The sequence below is a fragment of the Malaclemys terrapin genome, chromosome 1 (assembly GCF_027887155.1).
Source record: "Malaclemys terrapin pileata isolate rMalTer1 chromosome 1, rMalTer1.hap1, whole genome shotgun sequence".
Classification (NCBI taxonomy): Eukaryota; Metazoa; Chordata; order Testudines; family Emydidae; genus Malaclemys; species Malaclemys terrapin.
This window is the reverse complement of record NC_071505.1, coordinates 62491135-62512779: the sequence shown is the minus strand read 5'-3', so window position 1 is coordinate 62512779 and position 21645 is coordinate 62491135. Positions and strand designations below refer to the sequence as shown.

Sequence of the window (21645 nt, the reverse complement as noted above, 5' to 3'; positions counted from 1 at the left end):
TATGGGATATATATCTAAAGCCTAAGATAATCATAAAAAATATAAGTGCCTAATAAAAAGATGAAACTGTAGGCAAATTGCAGACGTTTATGAACATGAAACACAAGTCATAACTTTTCAGGTGATAAACCTCAATTATGGAACTCACTCCTGCCAGACACACATTACAGGTCCTTCCACATTCAGACAAAAAGCAAAATTCATCTCTGATTTGGCTTTTTCACCCAAGATCTTCAGACACATGCACACTAACAAAATTTTCTGAAAGGATATATTGAATGAGTGCTCCATAGAGTACATTTTCTTCCTCTCTGCACAGTAGTAAGAACACTGTTGATGCTCAAATAAAGATGTTTTCTTATCAGAAACACCCTTATCACCAGCCTGGCACTAGAATCACGAGGTTTAGATAACGTAACCTATCCTTGAATTTGAAGACAACAGAAAGAGAACTGGCTCTCTTATGGCAATTTGCACCAGATCCTGCAAACCAAACTAAGGTGAGCATTACTGGCTAGGCAGACAATATTATAACCCTGCTAAATTCCCCACCTACAGTAAGCACTCATTTAAAGATTAAAAAAAAAAAAAAAAAATCAAAATCTGTCATGGTAAATGGCAGGCAAATTTTCAGAACAGTTTTGCAGAGCAATTCCTGCAGCTGTGGAACTGTAAGTTAAACTTATCCCAAGAATCTGAAAATTCTGTCTTTGGGCCCAGAATACACTGAATTAGACACAAATTTTCCTCTGCATTTCCCAGCTATTTCTGAAAAGTGAACACGTGAGAGCAGAGCCTCCATTTCCATGCATGAAGTCTTGACCTGCCAAAATTATCTGCTAAACAATTACTTCCTCCTACCAAACTACTGTAATGTAAGCAAATTTATTTCTGCCCATGATAAAAGTATGAGCTTCTCTCACAAAGATTCTGGCTGTTCAGAGACGACACTATAAATTACTATTAGATTTTCACTGTTGCATATTGTGACATTAAGAACAGCTCAAGTGCAGAAGGCAAGTGGCACCCTCATAACAACTAATGAATTTCAGATGGCTTAACCAGTTCTACTTTATCCCAATCCTTTAATGCCATGAAATGTATCTGACAAGTGTCATGCAAGGTATCAATGAAAAGCTCATTACTCACTGGTTATTAATAGAATCATATAATGTAGATGCAAGCAACTGATGCAAAGAGCTTGATGTAAACTGAAATTAAAATTCTTAAAATATCTTTGCCAGCCAAGCAGGAGACAATGACAAGACAATGAGAATGAGAAGGCATTTACATATTGCATAAACATCAAGCTAACAAGGGATGGAGGCAAACTTAACACTATTACAGAGGGGGAGGGGACTGACAATCACATGTTTAACTTTCATTTAGTTGCATGAAGGGACAGGAACTAAATAATTTGCATTTTAGCAGACAATCCCAGTGGAAGCAGCAGCAGAAGTAGGGTTACCATCCGTCCGGGTTTCCCCGGACATGTCCGGCTTTTTTAGCTTTAAATGGCCGTCCGGGGGGGCGGATTTCTAATAAGGTAGAAATGTCCGGGATTTCCCCCTTCCCCTCATGCAGAGTGCGGCGCGGCTAATTGGACGGCTAGGCCTGATTGAAAGCTGCTCGCAGCCACTGGGGCCTCTAGCAGCCAGAGTCCCTCCCCGTCTCCCTCCTTCCCCGCAGAGCAGCGCCTTATTTGTTTGGCTGCAAGGGGAGCCCGCAGCTCTCCCTCAGCCTGGTGGGGGGAGGCAGGCAAGGGATAGGGAATGGGGGTTAGATTGGTTGGGGGTTCTGGGGAAGGGCTGTCAGGAGAAGGGGGTGTAGAGAGCGGTTGGGGCAGTCGGGACAGGGAGCAGGGAGACTTAGATAGGGGTTGGGGTCCTGGGGGCAGGGGGCAGTGGGCGGGGGGGGGGGAGACAGGTAGGGGGATTCTGAGGGGGGCGGGAAGTGGGAGGAGCGGGGCTGGGCCGGGGCTAGGGCAGCGCCCCGTGTCCTCTTTTTTGATTGTTGAAATATGGTAACCCTAGTAGAAGCTCCCTAAAAGTGGGGTGGCCACCAGCGCTGGAACCATGGCTCCGCCCCCTGAGCCACTCCTTCCCCCAAATCGCCACCCCTGCCCTCCCCACGTTTTTCAAAGTGATGGGGCCATAGCCCTCCTGTTCCGGCACCCCTGAGCAGCAGCAGGACACGTCCTTCAAAACAAAGTCCATGTAGCCTACCTCACAGTTGGAAACAGATTTATTATCTGAAGATATCCTTCAGAAGAATCTATTTCAAAGATTCAATGTAAAGAGAGTGGTACAGAATCCTAAATTATCTATCTTTCACCTAAGACTACAAAAGGTACCAGCCCTTTGACTTTCGGGTATAAGTCCTGACCCAGCAGTTCCATCAGCCATCTTGATAGAAACATCTGGTGAGGATTTTACTTTGACCCAAGTCTAGTTTGTTAAGTTTTAGATACTAGACAGCATTTTATCTTTTTTCTCTTGTAACCATTTCTGGCTTTAATCCTTATACTAGTACTCACTTAACACCTAATTTATTTCATTTTTAATCTAAACCCCAGTACTGTGTTTGAACTGAACTGTTTGGTAACTCCAGTAAAGTAACAAAACTGTTGGATACGGACTCTTTAAAGGAGCAATGAACTTTAAAACATTCCTCTAATTGTTCCAGGGCAGGGCCGGACATTTCAGAACACATTTTGGGGGGAATTAAGGGTTGGGGAGAGCATAGAGTCACTTTGCCAGTGACTAGTGAAAACAGCGGAAATCTGTGGTATTGCAGGCTCTCAAAAACAAAATGTAAAACTTTAGAACCTACAAATCTACTCAGTCCTACTTCTTATTCAGCCAATCACTAAGACAAACAAGTTAGTTTACATTTACAAGAAATAATGCTGCTTGCTTCTTATTTACAATGTCACCTGGAAGTGAGAATAGGCGTTCGCATGGCACTTTGTAGCCGGTATTGCAAAGTATTTACAGGCCAGATATGCTAAACATTCGTATGCCCCTTCATACTTCGGCCACCATTCCAGAGGACATGCTTCCACGCTGATGACGTTCATTAAAAAATAATACGTTAATTGAATTTGTGACTGAACTCCTTGGGAGAGAGAATTGTATGCCTCGTCCTCTCTTTAACCCGCATTCTGCCATATATTTCATGTTATAGCACTCTCGGATGATGACCCAGCACGTTGTTCATTTTAAGAACACTTTCACTGCAGATCTGTAAAAATGCAAAGAAGGTACCAATGTGAGATTTCTAAAGACAGCTACAGCACTGGACCCATGGTTTAAAAATCTGAAATGCCTTCCAAAATCTGAGAGGGATGAGGTGTGGAGTATGCTTTCATAAGTCTTAAAAGAGCAACACTCCAATGCCGAAACTACAGAACCCAAACCACCAAAAAAGTAAATCAATCTTCTGCTAGTGGCATCTCACTCATATGATGAAAATGAACATGCATCAATCCAAACTGCTTTGGATCGTTATCGAGTAGAACAGAGATTGGTAACGTTTGGCACGTGGGCCACCAGGGTAAGCCCCCTAGCGGGCCAGGACAGTTTGTTTACTTGCCGCGTCCGCAGGTTCGGCTGATTGCAGCTCCCACTGGCCGGGGTTCACCGCTCCAGGCCAATGGGGACTGCAGGAAGCAGCGCAGTACGAGGGATGTGCTAGCCACGTCTTCCCACAGCTCCCATTGGCCTGCAGTGGCGAACCGTGGCCAGCGGGAGCTGCGATCGGCCAAACCTGCGAATGTGGCAGGTAAACAAACCGGCCCAATCCGCCTGGGGGCTTACCTTGGCGGGCCATGTGCCAAACGTTGCTGATCCCTGGAGTAGAACCGGTCATCAGCATGGGTGCATATCCTCTGGAATGGTGGTCAAAGCATGAAGGGACATATGAATCTTGTGACATGGGCTACAACAGTCCATGTGAATGCTTGTTCTCATTTTCATGTGACATTGTAAAACAGGAAGCCAGCAGCACTATCTCTTGCAAATGTAAACAAACTTGTTTGTCTGGGTGACTGGCTGAACAAGAAGTAGGTCTGAATGGACATTTAGGATCTAAAGTATTGGTTCCCAAACGGGGGGGGGGGCGGCGGGGGCGCCCTCCTGGGGAGGCGTGAAGAAATTCCAAGGGAGGCACGAGGCTGCCCAGCCCTTGAGCTCCTGGCCGGGGAGGCTAGCCCCTGGCCCCTCCCCTCTTGTTGGGCGCTGGGCTACTTGAGGAATTGACTCTGCTGCTGGTTTGCCTGCTGTAACTGGTTCTCAAGGAACTACATCTCTAGTCCCCTTTTCTACACCTGTCTTTTCCCTCCTCCTCCCCCCCCCCCCACTTCCTTTTTTGGGAGCAGAGGGGGTCTATTATCAGGCTTTGGATTCTAGGATACCCACATTCTCCATCAAGCGTAATAGTTTGTTCAGGAGGCAGAATGGCCTAGTGGTTAGCAAACCTGGTTTCCAGTCTCACCCCAATAAGGGGGTGCAGAGATGCCCATCTCTGCCCCTAAGCTGGAGGCATCTTGGGCCTAGCTCTCAAGTTGAAATGGTAGGGGGACCCTGGCCCTCCACTCCACCAGGTCCCAACTTAAGACCCTGTGGGAAGTAACACCAGACAAATCCTCTACTCAGAGGATCTAAGTCTGCCGCACTGGGACACTTCCTACCTCTACTCTTCTTCAGATGTAATCCCCAACAGTCCAAACGAACAGAGCCCCTCAGTGCCTGCTGGTTGCTAGAAAACAGGGGATGTGGGGTATTCTAGAAGGCACTGCTTGTGAGCCTCACCCGGACTGTAATCCCATCCCAAGTTCAATCTTCTATGTGGCTCTTCAGGCGAAGGGCCTGTCTTCCCTCCAACCTGTTTGCATTCCCTGCCTTTCCTAGGATTCTGAGCTTGTTTTACTTATCCCTTCAGCCAGAGCATGCTCTGCAGGTCCCACACGACTACCTGGGCCCAGTGATTGCCCTTTAACCACTTCAGGCCCACTATGGGGTTTGTATACCCCATTGCACACAAACATACTATAATAAACCTCAAAAAAAGGGACAAAGTTTAAATTTGGCATAGAATCACATGAATGAGGACAGAAAAATATGAAAAGAGGAGAAAAAGGAGAGATTAGCACAAAAACAATTTACGTCTACACAATGAGTTTCATCACATTATTAAAAAGCAGCATTATTAGTTATCACCATCATATTAGAAGGCCCTATTATAAACACAGAAGAGCATTTACCATTTTATAACAAATTGGTTTTACCCATGTAGACAGAACCCAGCCAGAATACAAAACTGTGTCACAGCCTTCCACTTTATAACAGTCTCTGCATTGTTGCAATCACCCCTAGAGAATTAGGTGGAGGGTGCACGGGAAAGAAAAAATGCTTCATATGGAATTTGATAAAAGTTTCTGACTTTTTTGCAACTGGCTGACAAGAAGGTAGGGCAGGGGTAGACAAGCTATGGCACGCGTGCCGAAGGCAGCACATGGGCTGATTTTCAGTGGCACTCACACTGCCCGGGTCCTGGCAAAGGGGGCTCTGCATTTCAATTTAATTTTAAATGAAGCTTCTTAAACATTTTTAAAACCTTATTTACTTTACATACAACAATGGTTTAGTTATATATTATAGACTTATAGAAAAAGACCTTCTAAAAACGTTAAAATGTATTACTGGCATGCAAAACCTTAAAATTAGAGTGAATAAAAGAAGACTCAGCACACACCACTTCTGAAAGGTTGCCGACCCCTGAGTCAGGGTATTCAATGTTGATTTTACTTGTTATCACAGACCCTCCAAAAGGGACAGAGAAACCGTTTTTACAGACATATTTTAAAGTGTGTCAAAAACAGGGTGTGACATTTCCTCCAAGAGAACAGAGGGTAATTTCAACATAGAAATCATTCTGCTGATGAATTCTTGGAACTGAATGGCATCCCCCAGCAGTGAAGCAGCTGAGTCTACTCCAACATTTTCATCTGGAGAAAATTCACCTGTAGGCTCCTGGTCATGATGCAAAATTTTGTCTCTTGAGGAATTTCAATTTCCTCTTCCTTATCATGCAAGATACCTTGAATTAAAGTGAGACACTTGTTTCCCATTACTGGATATGAGAACCCCAGATGCGAGTGTTCTGTAGAGACTGGGTGTCTCCAATCCATACAACTTGAATCCAAATGTCACAAACCAACCATAATATCTCCAGTTCAGTGCTGGACAGGAGGGATGGTTCTGGAGGGAAGTTGGTATGGAAAGCCTGAAGCTGACCAATAAGGCCAAGGAATCCAGGGAGGCACTTACCAGTCTGCCAATTTGGCCATTGCTATATGATGTTAGAATCAAGGGGATACCTATGCCTATAATTCTGAACTTGCAGTCCCAGACCCATCATTGGATCCAGCTGTTTCTCTGAATAAGGATCCGAGACTGGATCAAACAACAAGACAATCAGCGATACTACTAATGTCAATAAGCGCAACATTGACATAGGAGATATCACTGTCCCAGGAGAGCCAGAAGGCATTCTGGGAGGTGGAGGCAACATTATTAAGGGGTCATCTGAATCCTCTGTGAGGAGGAGAGCATAAAGACAGTCCCATAAAAGTTCCAGGTAGAGGTCATTTATCTTCCAAGCCTGTTTTCTTTGACACCGGTTCCTTCTTCAGAGCCGGCCCAGCAGATTTTGTTACTGGTTGCTCTTTGGAACCGGAGCTCGGTGCTGAGGCAAGTGATCTCACTAGGAAAGATTTCTTGGAACCAGAATGGCTCAGAGCTGATCTATACCTCTTGCTTTCATCATTCAGAGCCTTAGAAACCTCGGATACGGCGTTCTTAATTGATAAGATTTCTTGTAGAGGAGCAGTTGGAGTCTGTTCTGCCTCTCCTGCTCACAATGTGAAAGCTCTTTAGGCAGTGAGCATAGGAATCTGATTTAGGAAAAACATGCCAGACAGGACGCACATCTCTTAACCCCATGCTTCCTGATCTTTGGAGCCACCATAACAGGCACTAACATTAAACACTAACTTATTTAAAAACAACAAACAAGGCACTATTAACCATCTAACTAAAGGATCTTGAATCCATACAAGGCTTCACATCCATCCATGTCAGCAGCGGGAAGGAACTGAGGTGGTAACTGCTGTCTTTTATAGCCATGCACTCAGAATGTGCTCAGACAGAGTGGGGAGGCACAGAAGCAATTGCTTAGACACTGCTAGTAGAATGCAGCACCGTTCAACAGCACCAATTGGGAAATATATCCCAGGAGCAAGAATATACAGAGGAAATTATATTCTATTAAAATAATGTTAATTCAATAGAAAAATATTAAGCAATACGTTTGTAGCCAAGTTTTAAAGAAAGTTAGATCACTGAACTGGAGGAAGCCGCTGGCTAAGTATATGGAACTGTAATTTTTTGAAACGATAAAGCACTTGTGGACAGCAGTAGCCTCTTCTGCAGCTGCAGAGGGAATATTTTCAGTTTATTCAACTAGCTCAGTTCAATAAATACTTGATTCAAAGTTGAGAAACCGACTGGCAGTTGAAAAAGCAGGAAAGCTCGTCTTCCTCTTCCAATCTATGAATAAAAACTAGGTACCCACGGATGAAATATACTAGTTCTAAAATCTTTAAGCACATGGTAACTGGAAACATTCCATTAAATTTGCTAACTACAAATCATACCTCCTTTATTAATAAATCAGTTTTAAATGTAAAACAGGTGCTGATAAACTTCTTACCATATGTATCCACCACATTTAAAGTAGTTTTATTTAATACAAAATTAAGTGATGCTTTTGTGCTTTTAAGCTGAGCTTCTATTCATATCACACATAAAAATTAATCTAATACATAAATGTTTCATTCACCATTTTCTAAAAAAAAAAATAATCAGAATAAATGTAAGATAAGCTATATAACTGCTTAAATAAATGTCATATAGAGCATCCTGGTTAGCAAAAAGCAGCACCAGATTAAGCACAAAAGCTACATTTGGTTGCAAATCAACATGTTTTAATGGTTTCCAACCAATGAGACTCAACTTTTAGGAAAGTAACTACAGAGTTCAAATGCAACACACAAAGTCTATTTAAAAATCAAAGTTTCCTGGTTGCATATTTAAATAATGATTTATATCAGCAATTTAAGTAGCAATGGGGTGCACTGATTTAAATCAAAGCATCCAGAGTGCAAACCTCAGATGATATCAGTTTGAACCCCAAGTGTCTTCAAAAAAATTAAGTATCAGAGTAACAGCCGTGTTAGTCTGTATCCGCAAAAAGAAGAACAGGAGTACTTGTGGCACCTTAGAGACTAACAAATTTATTAGAGCATAAGCTTTCGTGGACTACAGCCCACTTCTTCGGATGCATCCGAAGAAGTGGGCTGTAGTCCACGAAAGCTTATGCTCTAATAAATTTGTTAGTCTCTAAGGTGCCACAAGTACTCCTGTTCTTTTTTCAAAAACATTTTTTTTCAAGAGGCCTTTGCACATTCCCACTCTTGAGATGTGCCAACACTGCAGCTTGAGGAAGCCCTCTAGTAGCAGTACATATCAGAATGCTCATATGGCCCCCTCCTCTTCCCTCCAACAGTTTGGAGGACAAAGCTATTAACTGTGTGGCATACTGACTACTGTTCCTTTCAACCATGATACAAAACGGACCAGAAACTATGCAGTGACTTTGGACCCAGATTAGTTGGAAATGATACCCAGTGCCACCCTCTTAAGTTAGTTCTTTATTTTTTTTTTTATTTTCTTGTTTTTCCACTAAACACAGGCACAAGGCCTTGATTGATTCTGATATGCTAGAATTAAAGACAAAAAAAAAAAAAAACAGGGATCAAGAGGTATGCCTATTGCCCTAACCTTTTTCCTGCTTCGGGTGCACACATGCATTGTTTGATCTGCTTGGGAGAAGGCATTTGTCCTCTCATTCCTCTAAGTGCAGCTTAGGACCAGAAAGAACGGGTCAGAATTGCCTCCGACTATGCTATTACAGGAAGCATTATTGGCTAAACCTTCCTGTGCTGAAGCACAGGGATCCATAAGTGCTGGGAGACCAGCCTGAGTTTGACCCTTAAAGGGGTTAAAAGACCAGCAAAGTTCTAGCACAGACTACTGCCTCCTTGACTGGAGCCAAATCTAAGGTGCTGGTTAAGATAACTGTACAGCAACTGGATTCAACTAAGCATAAACAGTTGGCCTCACAGGTGTCTGCTGAAAAAGCCAATCCTCAAGAACACACCACTAAGGACCCACTACTTCTGGTTCTGCGCACAGAAGAGCAAAAGCATATTAGTTATGCTCCTGTCTCAGACGTGCAAGCCAAAGCAAAGGCTGATACTGAGGACCAAACCATATTACAGAAAGGAGCATAAATTCTGGCAAGTGTAAAAGTATAACTAGGTAGGCCAAAAAAGAATTTGAAGAGGAACTAGCAAAAGACAAAAATTAACAGCAAAAAAAATGTTTTAAGTATATTGGAAACAGGAAGCCTGTCAAACAATCAGTGGGGCCACTGGACAACTGAGCACTCAAGGAAGACAAGGCCGTTGCAAAGATTTCATTTAATTTCTCTGCATCTGTCTTCACTGCAGAGGATGAGAGGGAGATTCCTACAACTGAGCCATTCTTTTTAGGTGACAAATCTGAGGAACTGTCCCAGATTGAGGTGTCAGTAGAGTTTGTTTTGGAGCAAACTGATAAATGCAACAGTAATAAGTCATCAGGACCAGAAATCCTTGAGACACTTCATATTGTTGTCTCAGCTCACCACAGCTTAAATCAAACAAAAGACTATTTATCTATGTTATAGTAAAGAGATCCCTGAAGGAGATAATGAATGTCTATCCTCCAGTTACAGTGCCCACACCTCTATGGGATCTCAATCTAATACAGTCAGCTCATGAAACCTTCTTTGTACCCATGGGAGAATGTTCCCGGTTTCACCACTCAGTTAAGAGTGCCTTTACATGCCCCCTTCTATAACTTCATCCTCCAAATGTCAGGAACCAAACGAGGGAGGGAGCCAGGGGCACAAGAGTGCTCCAACAGGAACTGCTATTAAAAAAGGTTCCAGGGAATATGCAGAAGTCATCCTGAAGAACTCGGTTTTCAGGTGACTAATCTAAATTTACTGACAAGTCCCTTTTTCCCCCATGGCCCTGCCTTGGCAACCTCTTGATCAAATGATTCCAAATCCGTACCACTATTCCTGTCCCAAACCCTGATAAGATACAACCAATTTTCCACAACAATGTGAATATGCGTATGGATTTTAGAGTACCAAGGAAAAAAGTCGCCTTTTCAACAGTAGCTTCTCTCAACCGTAACTATGGTGGATCTAGAGCAGTGGTTTCCAAACTTTCTTCTGGCAACCCAGTTGAAGAAAATTGTTTATGCCCACGACCCAACAGAGCTGGGGATGAAACAGACCAACATGAATTTCACAATTCTGCACTAAATTTAAGTCCCTGGAAATGCTCAGTATCTCCTCATAGAAATACCAGTATGTATACAACTATCCCTCTCTGCTGCACGCATATATATTTACACACACACACGCTCAAGAAAAATATGCTGACATTACACACAAAGTAGAATAGCAATAAGACTACTACTAAAGTCTATGCCGAGTCATTATTCTTTCATACTTCTGTCTCATTTCTATAATGCTTTGCATAAGGAACAGATCCTTTGAAAAAATTTGCTTTCAGATATGGTAGCATCCTTAATTCCACCCTCCAGGCCAGGAATCAGAATCTCAGCTTATTCGGTCGAGAACAGAATGTACATTGAACACAATTGAGCACGCAATGCAGAAAAGACAAATGGAAGATGAGACCATGGGAAACATGGAGGAAGAATACGACTGAGGAAGAGGACAAAGAAGGCTGACAGATGACAGAATGGAAGCTCCCCACCTCAGGGATTAGGAGCGGCCCTTCCAAGCCACCAACACAGAAGTTGTGAAACCTGCCTGTAATGTTTTATTATATGTTCCATTTGTTTGTTTTGTGTTTACCACAGAATTATAAAGGGATCATTCAAGCAGGCATTACTTGCACTTATGCAGGAAAGGGGCAATAGCATCAGATAACCCTACCCATTTACCAGTACTTAAAGAACAATGCAGGTGTCAAAGAACTTTGGAGTGGATAAAAAGAGAAGAGAGAGAGAGAGACTTCTGGGGAGCAGACTAAACCCCAATCCCCAGATGTTGGGGTGTATGGGAAAACTAGCCCTTAGGTAAACATATGTGTATAGATCTTTTATTGTGTTAAAACCTCCCTCTTGATGTACTTGTTCCCACTGTTGAGATTAAACACTATGGGCTGACAAGGTTGTTTTGTGTCACTGTATTCACCACTGATCACAGCTGCCTTCGGAAAGAACTGCAGGTAACTGAACTCAGTCAGATCTGCTGAGCAATCATGGTTGGTAAACAGGCACTATAGCCTTGGACCCAGTCAGAGTGGGAGAATCATGAGATTCCACAGAGAAGTGAACACCTGAAGGGGAGCATTCAGAGACCAGAAGAGGATCAAAGGCACAGCTAGTCCTGCGAACCATGGCAGAGGCTCATTGTGCATTTTAAGTTGAATTTTGAAGTTGTAATAATCATACTAGGAAGCAGCCCACCCCCTATTTGCGTAACAGCTCAAAAGTCAGAAGCCCTACAAAAGTGAGGGGTTTTTTTGTTTTTTAATCTCATGATTTGGGGAGGTCTGATACATGATTTTTGAATGTTTGCATTTGGCAATACTGCTTCTATTGCCCTCTCATTCCCCAAACACAATCCTTAATTTTCTTTTCTCCCCTCTATCCCAGCTCCTAAAAGGCTGCAGGAGAAGGGAAACTAGCACGCATACTCCCCAAACAAGCAAAACTCCAAATTCCCGTTGGCCTGGTCTACATGGGGGAAAGGGGGAAGAAATCGATCTAAGTTACGAAACTTCAGCTATGTGAATAACGTACTTGGAACTACTTATCACGGTGTTTTCACTGCGGTAAGTCGATGGCTGACGCTCCCCCGTCGACTCCGCCTGCGCCTCTCGCCCGGGTGGAGTAGACGGGAGAGCGCTCTGCAGTCGATTTATCACATCTAGACTAGATGCAATAAATCGACCCCCGCTGGATCGATCGCTGCCCGTCGATCTAGCTGGTAATGTAGACAAGCCCGTAGTGAATAAGCCTCAGTCTGACAAACTTCCCATGGCTCACCACCACAAAGGTCCCCCTGAGGAAAACCATGGGAAGTTCACGGACCCAAGACTGCCACCAACCACCATTCTAAAGTTGGGGGAACTAGGAAGAGAAGCAGAGATTGTGAGAATTTGTATGCGAGGGTGACATCTAATGCTTAAACATTAGGAGTGGAGTTTTCAACCATTCATTGGCTTCACTGGGCACACTTAGGTCCACATCAGTGCTGCTGAAAAATTCCACCCTGTAATCTTGTTAGGAAATTAATACACAGAAAACTGATTTATGAAACAATTAAAGTTCATACATAACATTTTTGCAATATCAAGGAAATGAAGTGTTAAGACCCCCCAACAGCATAATTGCTCTATTCCTCTCCCAGGCACACATCTTGCCACTATCACAACTACCATCCATCACAGGCACTCAATCTAATTTTGCTCTCCTCCCCCAAATCAGGGATGTCATATTTCCGCAACCCTCTGTCTTCTTGCGAACTTCCTTTTACTAAACTACCTCCCTATACAACCAAGTGTTGGGGAAAAAATAATCTACTGAAGAGATATGTGCAAAAGAGTGAAATAAGGAGTTTGGGGGGACGTGATGGAGTTAAAAGACACTACTGGACACAGAAAGCCCCGCCCCTCCAGCCCTACAGTGGAGCTACACTCCAAGTGGAGAAAGGGTAAAAAGGGGAACAACTCAGCTCAGAAAGGAGAGGAGAACAAACCTACCTGGCTCCTGACAAGAGTACCAGAGAAGCCTCCCCAAGGAACTAAGACTGTACGCCAACGATACTCAAGAGGCGGCCCGTGGGCCAAATATGGCCCACCAAGTCTTCCTCTGTGGCTTGCCAGCTCTCCTTAAAAAAGTTTATAATTACATTCACAAACACTGGTGCACTGCCTATCATTTGCCTAGGACTTCTTTAGTAAGTAACCTACTGGCAATGCTCAATTTGTAACGAAAGAGGTGCTATAGCTCAAACCCTGGCATAAATTAATCAGTGACTGGTCGACTGGAGAGTGGTGACTGCTAGCCAGACACCCAGCTCTGAAGGTGGCACTGCTGCCAGCAGCAGCGCAGAACTAAAGGTGGCAATACTATACCACTCTTACTTCTGCACTGCTGCTGGCAGTGGCGCTGCCTTGAGAGCTGGGTGACTGGAGAACGTTGGCTGTTGGCCAGGAGCCCAGAGATGCCAGGCCTATAAACTGCCAAACGCTTCAAATGTCATTCTCAACAGCTGCTTCTCTTCGGATAATGTTGATATTAGCTAAAAAGAAATGGATGCTGAGCTTTTGAAGAAGTACATTTTGGAAATGCTGGAGAAGCTATTTACTACAGATAAAAACAAAGATGACATTGTGAACTGTGTGAAGCAATGTCCCCTGTCTTATTCCACATCAGTGTGAAGACTGGAGGTAATTTACGAGGATTGTCAGCACTGCTTTCCGATTTTAAAAAATGCCATAGACATCTTTCTTGTAGTGGATAAATCAAGTGATTTAAGTGACATTGCCCAGCTATTGCTGTTTCTTAGATTTTATGATGACATTTTCAAGGAAGAATTTTTGTGCTTAATGCCATTAGAAACCTACACCACTTGAGAGATCATTTCTGAAAAGGTAAAAGTCTCTCTGGAAAAAAAAGGCTTAGATCTGCAGAAAGTAAACTTGTTTGTTACAGATGGAGGTACCTCCATGACAGGGAAAGAGAAGGGCATTGCTTCATATTTGGCAGCGATACACCATTCATTAAACACACTTCACTGCACTATTCACCAGACTGTCTTCTGCAGTAAGTTGTCTGGGGACTTGAAAAAAAAGAATGGGTATTACGATGAGATTAGTGAACTACATATGCTCAACTTCTATCTTGCAACATTGTCTTTTTAAAGCTTTTACAAGACGTTTCAGCTGAATACAGTGACCTGTTGCAGCACAATGACCTTCGCTTGTTAATAGGAGGCATGTGTTAGTGTGTGCTTCAAAACGAAATAGCATTTCTTTCAAACCACAAGACCAATCAGGCTTGCAAGTTCCTGGAATTTATTAATAATGTCCCCTTTGTCACAGATAGCTTTTCTGTGCAATATTACTGGTCATTTGAATTCCCTCAACTTGCAGCTCCAAGGCGTTGCGAGCAGCATTGGGGATCTGTTTGAAAAAGTGCGCGCCTTTTAGAGTAGAGTAATCCTGAAATCTTTCAGACGGACTTAATAGCGGAGATGTTGCACTTTCCCCACATTGACCGTTGCTGCTACAGATGAAACCTCGATGAAAATAATGCAAGAATTCCTAAACAGTCTGATCGAAAATTTGAAAATGTGATTTAAAAGCAAATCCTTTGGAATTTTCATTTGTTCGTGATCTTGTGGATCTTGCCCTTCTGAAGCAAAGAACATTCTTGATTCAACTGATGACAGTTCCTTTCAATTAGAAATTGTAAGGCTCCAGAGAAGTGGGACTTTGTGATTTCTAGACTCAACATGCTGACCAGTTTTGGAATAGGCAGAATCTAGCCATCTATCTTTTAAATGATGTTCAGATCAACATACCTCTGCAAATCTGGGTTTTCTACCAGGAACGTTATAAACCAACATGGCAATCGCCAGACAGATGAGCATCTTCACCAGTGCATGCACCTTGCCCTGACCTACAAACCACTCTTCACAAAGCTTCCCAGAGCTTGTCAGTGTCACCTCTCCCATTAGGGATTGCCAGGAACACAGATAATGATGATTTATAAACTTTGTTAAAAGATAGAAACACTGATACTTCCATTGCAATCAAGGTCTTTATTTATTGGCAGCTGAAGGGATTGTTTTTTTTTATTTTGTCAGCCTTCTGCACAAATGGCCCGCCTCTTATCATAAAATTCTCAGACCAATCCATGGATAGATCCAATTAGTATCATTACTGTACATCGAGCCTAGTTGGGGCTGACTGGTTGGTATACTTTACCTTCTTTTCGCACTGGACTGGAAAGTAGGGAAGAATAGCAGAGAGTAGGAAGAGACCCAGGGAAAGTAACTCAGAGGGCACCTTTGGGGGTCAGACACTGTTGACCCTTTTAAGGCCTGGGTCAAAGCCAGACAGAGTGAGCCAACCCAGGCTCCCCTACCACTGCCCACCTCTATTTAAAAGAGGGCCTGGACTGCAAGTCAGGGAGGTGGCATTAAGTCCACTGACCGCTAGGGCACCTAACCCACCGAGGACTCTAGTGAGCAAAATTACAATGTATGGTCTGATGTATGATAGGTGTGGTAATGACAAGATGTTTGCCTGTGGATAAAGATTTGTTAGGTGGATTAACTTTTTACTTTCCTGGTTTTTGTGAGTTTGTGTTAACTATAGTATGTGTGCAACCACATTAACTACTTCACAATGACGTTTCTTGCATATTAAATTTCATGGGATATTTTAAAGCATAAACAAGGGAGAAACTGGGAGAGAGGGGAAGACCACCAAGGACAGAGGTACAGATTTGCTACAAGATTTTATGTGCATCCATCCCCAAACAGGCTTGCATACAGAGAACAAACTTTAAAATATAACACGTTAATTTTTGGCAATTATTCATAAATCAATCTGCCTAACAGTTTTTGTGTAGACAGTTTAATAGAAAGTCAAAAAGAGAAGTAGGATTGCCAAGAAAAATTAAACCAAAGCCTAATTTCAAACACTTCCTATTAAAAATTGAAAGAAACCAAATAAGAGCTACCTCGTAAATTAAAATGGCATAAAAACCAACATTGACATTTTAGATCAACTGACCCCTCTTTAGAGGAAAAACAGGAATTCATGCCTGACTTATAACTTGAACCCTACCAAATTCATGGTCCATGTTGGTCAATTTCACAGTCACAAGGAATTTAAAAACTGTAAATTATATGATTTCAGCTATTTAAATCTGAAATTTCACGGTGTTGTAATTGTAGGGGTCCTGACCCAAAAAGGAGTTGGGGGGAGGGGGGGAGTAGGGAGGTGTCACAAGGTTATTGTAGGTGGTGTTGCAGTACTGCTACCCTTACTTCTGCACTGATGCTGGGAGTGGCGCTGCCTTCAGAGCTCTCCCCAGCAGCAGCACAGAATTAAGGATGGCATGGTATGATATTGCCACCCTTACTTCTGCACTGCTGCTGGCGAGACGCTGCCTTCAGAGTTGGGCCATCCAGCTCTGAAGGCAGCGCAGAAGTAAGGGTAGCAATACCATGACCCCCTCCCTAAAATAAGCTTGCGACCCCCTGAAGCTCCCTCGCTCGTCTCCCCCATTAAATCTGTATAGTAGAGGGTAAACACACAAAAGACCAGATTTCACAGGGGGAGATCAGATTTCTTGGTTCATGACACGTTTTTCATGGCCGTGAATTTGGAAGGGCCCTACTTACAATCCATTTTAAAATGCAATTCTAACTATGGACTCACTACAAGGCACATAACCATAATTCTTTGGAAGATGCAAATAATTTATCTCTACCAAGTGATCTGAAAAGGAAATAAAAAATTATGAAGAAAATAATGATAGTTTTAGAACAGAGGTTCAACTCATCCTAACAGAGCACATCACTGCCTGTTTCTTTGACACCAGCTCAAGTGATTCTCCAATATTTACTCATGTGGCTGCAAAATCAATTGGCAAATACTATGTTCCGGAATTTATTCACAGGTACAGCTGGTCTCTGTGATTTTAAGGTGCTGACATTAAATCTTAAGAGATTTTAAAGGATATTTTCAGAAGTTCAGAGGACACCCAACTCTTTAGGACTTAAAATGGAGGGATAATCCAAAAAAATAGGCTGCGTAAGTGATTTAATTCAAATTTATTTTCTCTCTGTCCCAATGAGTTAGCCGGGTAAAGTCATATTTTTAAAAATATTTTGGAACCTAAAGAAGCAAATGAAAAATCTCACTAGGAGCCTATCTGCATCTTCAGCCACCTAAATACCTTTCAAAATAATCTGGTCCAAAGTGACTGAGTAGATGTCTGACCCAGTTTATAAAGTTAAGTTATTTAAGAACTAGCCAGAATGTTAGCTGTCTCCCTAGCACATGAACATATGCAGCCAAAGTTAATTTAGAAACAGCATGAAGAATAAGAAATTATTTTAAGATGACAGGAATTTGTCACTCACATTGCACCTTCTGATCAGCTTTCTTGGTTTACTATTTAGTTTTTTATCCATACCATTTTCACCTCACCCAAGTCTCAAACCTCCTTTAATACTACTCTTTTCAGATCTCTTCCATTGTCAGGTATCTTAACTAGACTGTTTATACCAATATTTGAAAAGGGATATTCAGTGTCGGAAATCCCAAAAGCTGGGACATACCAATCACCAGGCATATCACTATGCCACATGCCATGCTTAGACTACAGCAGGGAACTTTATTTTCTGTATTTTTTAAAAGATAAATACCGGAACTGTCCAACATTCTGTTTTCTTTGACAAACAGGACGGTAGCTAAAACATGTTAACCTAGAAGCACAGCAATTTGGTTTGCATGGTTACTGATGTATATATAAAGAATTCCCACCCAACCCACCCCGTCCAAAGTACTTAAAATCTATCAGAAGTCAAAATTAAGATACTACAATATACTGCACACGCCTACACGCGACATCTAATTCTTGCTGCTTTTTCCTGCACAACTTCTGAGATATAGAAAAGAGGTGTCCACACAACTAAGACTCTTGTCCAGGCCCTCCCCCATCTCGTTTCCTGACTTCTGCAGCCTCCTCCTCCCTTCTAGTCTTGAAGAATGCCGTTTGGCCCACTTAATTCAATTCAACATGTTGCTGCAAATATTTCCTTGGCAAGTCATTCCAACCAGGTGCATCATTTCAAAAAAGGGAGAGGGGGAGAAAGGAACCAATGCATGGGGGGCAATTGCCCACCTTGCCCCATAGCAAGCAAAACCTCCGATTCCAACCACATCATCCCCTTTCGTCACACTCCTCTGACTACGCTTTTTCCATTGCAAAAACAAAAGCTACCGGACTTCATTTTTAAAGCCCTTCATAGCTCAGTTTTCCCTGTATTTTAGGTCACACATTTTCAGACCTTCAATCCCAATGCCTCTACTCCACCAAGGCTGCCACCCTTAATTGCCTTTTAGTCCTGTTTTGCCCCTCAATACCTTCACATGCACCTTATAGAAGGTATAGAGGGCACTGAAGGAGCTCCACCAAAATAATTCCACAAAGCCCCTACACTGTCATTCTTCAAATACCTCCTTAAAATTCACCTCCGTTGTAATACCTACAAACACTTGAAAGCAGTTAAGCAACTAGCGTGCTGTGACCACTGCCCATTGCTATCAGTGTAATGAGTTTACCATTACATTGTGCTCCTCTAGTCTAAGTTGTACCATCCTTTTCCTCTCATCCCAGACCCCATTGTACTCTTGTCATAGCTAAGCTGTATGCTTTGGGGCAGGAGCTGTCTTAATATTGCATGTATAGTGCTTAGAACAATGGAGCCCCATTGTTCTTACTACCCACCCCTAGGCACACCACAGTACAAATAATAAATGTGGCAATAACTTCTGTTTTTTTCCTTTTCAAAAAAGCATTTCAATGGGTTGTTGGAATGGACTTGTTAAATTAGGGAAAAAGACATCTCAGCATTTGTGATTACGCTTACAGCAAGCCAGCATGCTTATAACTGAAGAACACAGGTGAAGGACTAGGGTTGGTATTTGACATTATTTGAATGGTCAAAAGATTGATCATATATTTACGAGCACTAATTTATTAGCTGCAGCAAAAGTAACAAAAAAGTAAGACTTTATGGTCTGCAGTAGGCATAGCCTTAGATATATACTTATGCCTAATTTTAAAAAATTACTTATTTTTAACTCAGAATAATGCAGAAGTTAAATGAAGTTGTAATTCTTTCATATTTTAGCTTTCTAAAAGTGTTATGTTAGCATTTAAGTGTGAATATTCTTCAAGACTGAACGGTTACAAAAAAGAAAAATGAAATTAAACAGAAATAGAAAACACTGCAGCTATAAAAGTCTTTTTAAATGAAAATATGCAGGCCAACTCTTCGGTCAGCTTGATTGTGTGCATCTTTTCTCTGTATGTTGGAGGAGGTTTCATGTCAGAACCTTCCTCTCCCTCCCCTATCCCTTCTGACAGGTTTCAGAGTAGCAGCTGTGTTAGTCTTTATCCGCAAAAAGAATAGGAGTACTTGTGGCACCTTAGACTAACACATTTATTTGAGCATAAGCTTTTGTGGGCTACAGCATGCTTCATCGGATGCATGTAGTGGAAAATACAGTAGGAAGAGATAGATATACACACATACATACACAACACAGAGAGAACATGAAACAATGGGTGTTACTATACACACTATAAGGAGAGTGATCAGTTAAGGTGAGCTTTTATCAGCAGGAGAGGGAAAAAAAACTGTTTGTAGTGGTAATGAAAATGGCCCATTTCCAGCTGTTGACAAAGATATGAGGAACTGTAAGGGGGGGGGGGCGGAATAAGCATGGGGAAATAGTTTGTGTAATGGCCCATTCACTCCCAGTCTTTGTTCAAGCCTAATTTAATGGTGTCCAATTTGCAAATTAATTCCAATTCAGCAGTCTCTCGTTGGAGTCTGGTTTTGAAGTTTTTTTGTTGTAATATTGCGATTTTTAGGTCTGTAATCGAGTGGCCAAGGAGATTGAAGTTTTCAACTGGTTTTTGAATGTTATAATTCTTGACATCTGATTTGTGTCCATTTATTCTTTTACGTAGAGACTGTCCGGTTTGGCCAACGTACATGGCAGAGGGGCACTGCTGGCACATGATGGCATATATCACATTGGTAGATGTGCAAGTGAACGAGTCTCTGATAGTGTGGCTGATGTGATTAGGTCCTATGATGGTATCCCCTGAATAGATATGTGGACAGAGTTGGCAACGGGCTTTGTTGCAAGGATAGGTTCCTGGGTTAGCGTTTTTGTTATGTGGTCACTGGTGTGAAATAGTTATGGGTGAGTACAAAGTTACAAATTTCAACCACCAGATTTGCCATGACATTATCGGGGATACTGTTCCTGACGGCTTGTAGTCCATCTTTGTGTGGAATGTTTGTGTACAGGGCTTCTACATCCATAGCGGCTAGGATGGTGTTTTCAGGAAGATCACTAATGGTCAGACAAAGACGGTCTACAAGTCGATAATGTCATGGCAAATCTGGTGGCTGAACTTTGTAACTTTGTCCTCACCCATAACTATTTCACATTTGGGGACAATGTGTACCTTCAAATCAGCAGCACTGCTATAGGTACCCGCATGGCCCCACAATATGCCAACATTTTTATGGCTGACTTAGAACAACGCTTTCTCAGCTCTCATCCCATAACGCCCCTACTCTACTTGCGCTACACTGATGACATCTTCATCATCTGGACCCGTGGAAAAGAAGCCCTTGAGGAATTCCATCATGATTTCAACAATTTCCACCCCACCATCAACCTCAGCCTGGACCAGTCCACACAAGAGATCCACTTCCTGGAAACTACAGTACTAATAAACGATGGCCACATAAACACCACCCTATACCGGAAACCTACTGACCGCTATACTTACCTACATGCCTCCAGCTTTCATCCAGACCACACCACTCGATCCATTGTCTACAGCCAAGCTCTATGATACAATCACATTTGCTCCAACCCCTCAGACAGAGAGAAACACCTACAAGATCTCTATCAAGAGATCTTACAACTACAATATCCACCTGCTGAAGTGAAAAAACAGCTTGACAGAGCCAAACGAGTACCCAGAAGTCACCTACTACAGGACAGGCCCAACAAAGAAAGTAACAGAATGCCACTAGCCATCACCTTCAGCCTCCAACTAAAACCTCTCCAGCTCATCATCAAGGATCTAAAACCTATCCTGAAGGACGATCCATCACTCTCACAGATCTTGGGAGACAGGCCAGTCCTTGCTTACAGACAGCCCCCAAACCTGAAGCAAATACTCACCAGCAACCACAAACCACACACCAAAAAACACTAACCCAGGAACCTATCCTTGCAACAAAGCCCATTGCCAACTCTGTCCACATATCTATTCAGGGGACACCATCATAAGACCTAATTACATCAGCCACACTATCAGAGGCCCGTTCACCTGCACATCTACCAATGTGATATGTGCTATCATGTGCCAACAATGCCCCTCTGCCACATACATTGGCCAAACCGGACAGTCTCTACGTAAAAGAATAAATGGACACAAATCAGACGTCAAGAATTATAACATTCAAAAACCAGTTGGAGAACACTTCAATCTCCCTGGCCACTCGATTACAGACCTAAAAGTTGCAATATAACAACAACAAAAACTTCAAAAAACAGACTCCAATGAGAGACTGCTGAATTGGAATTAA

General features: G+C 42.5%; 1 protein-coding gene across 1 annotated transcript in view; it reads right to left on the bottom strand.

The window, feature by feature from the left end:
* The window catches only part of LEMD3 (LEM domain containing 3), a 77135-nt gene that overhangs the window by 43721 nt on the left and 11769 nt on the right, over positions 1–21645 (bottom strand). The window lies entirely within an intron of this gene.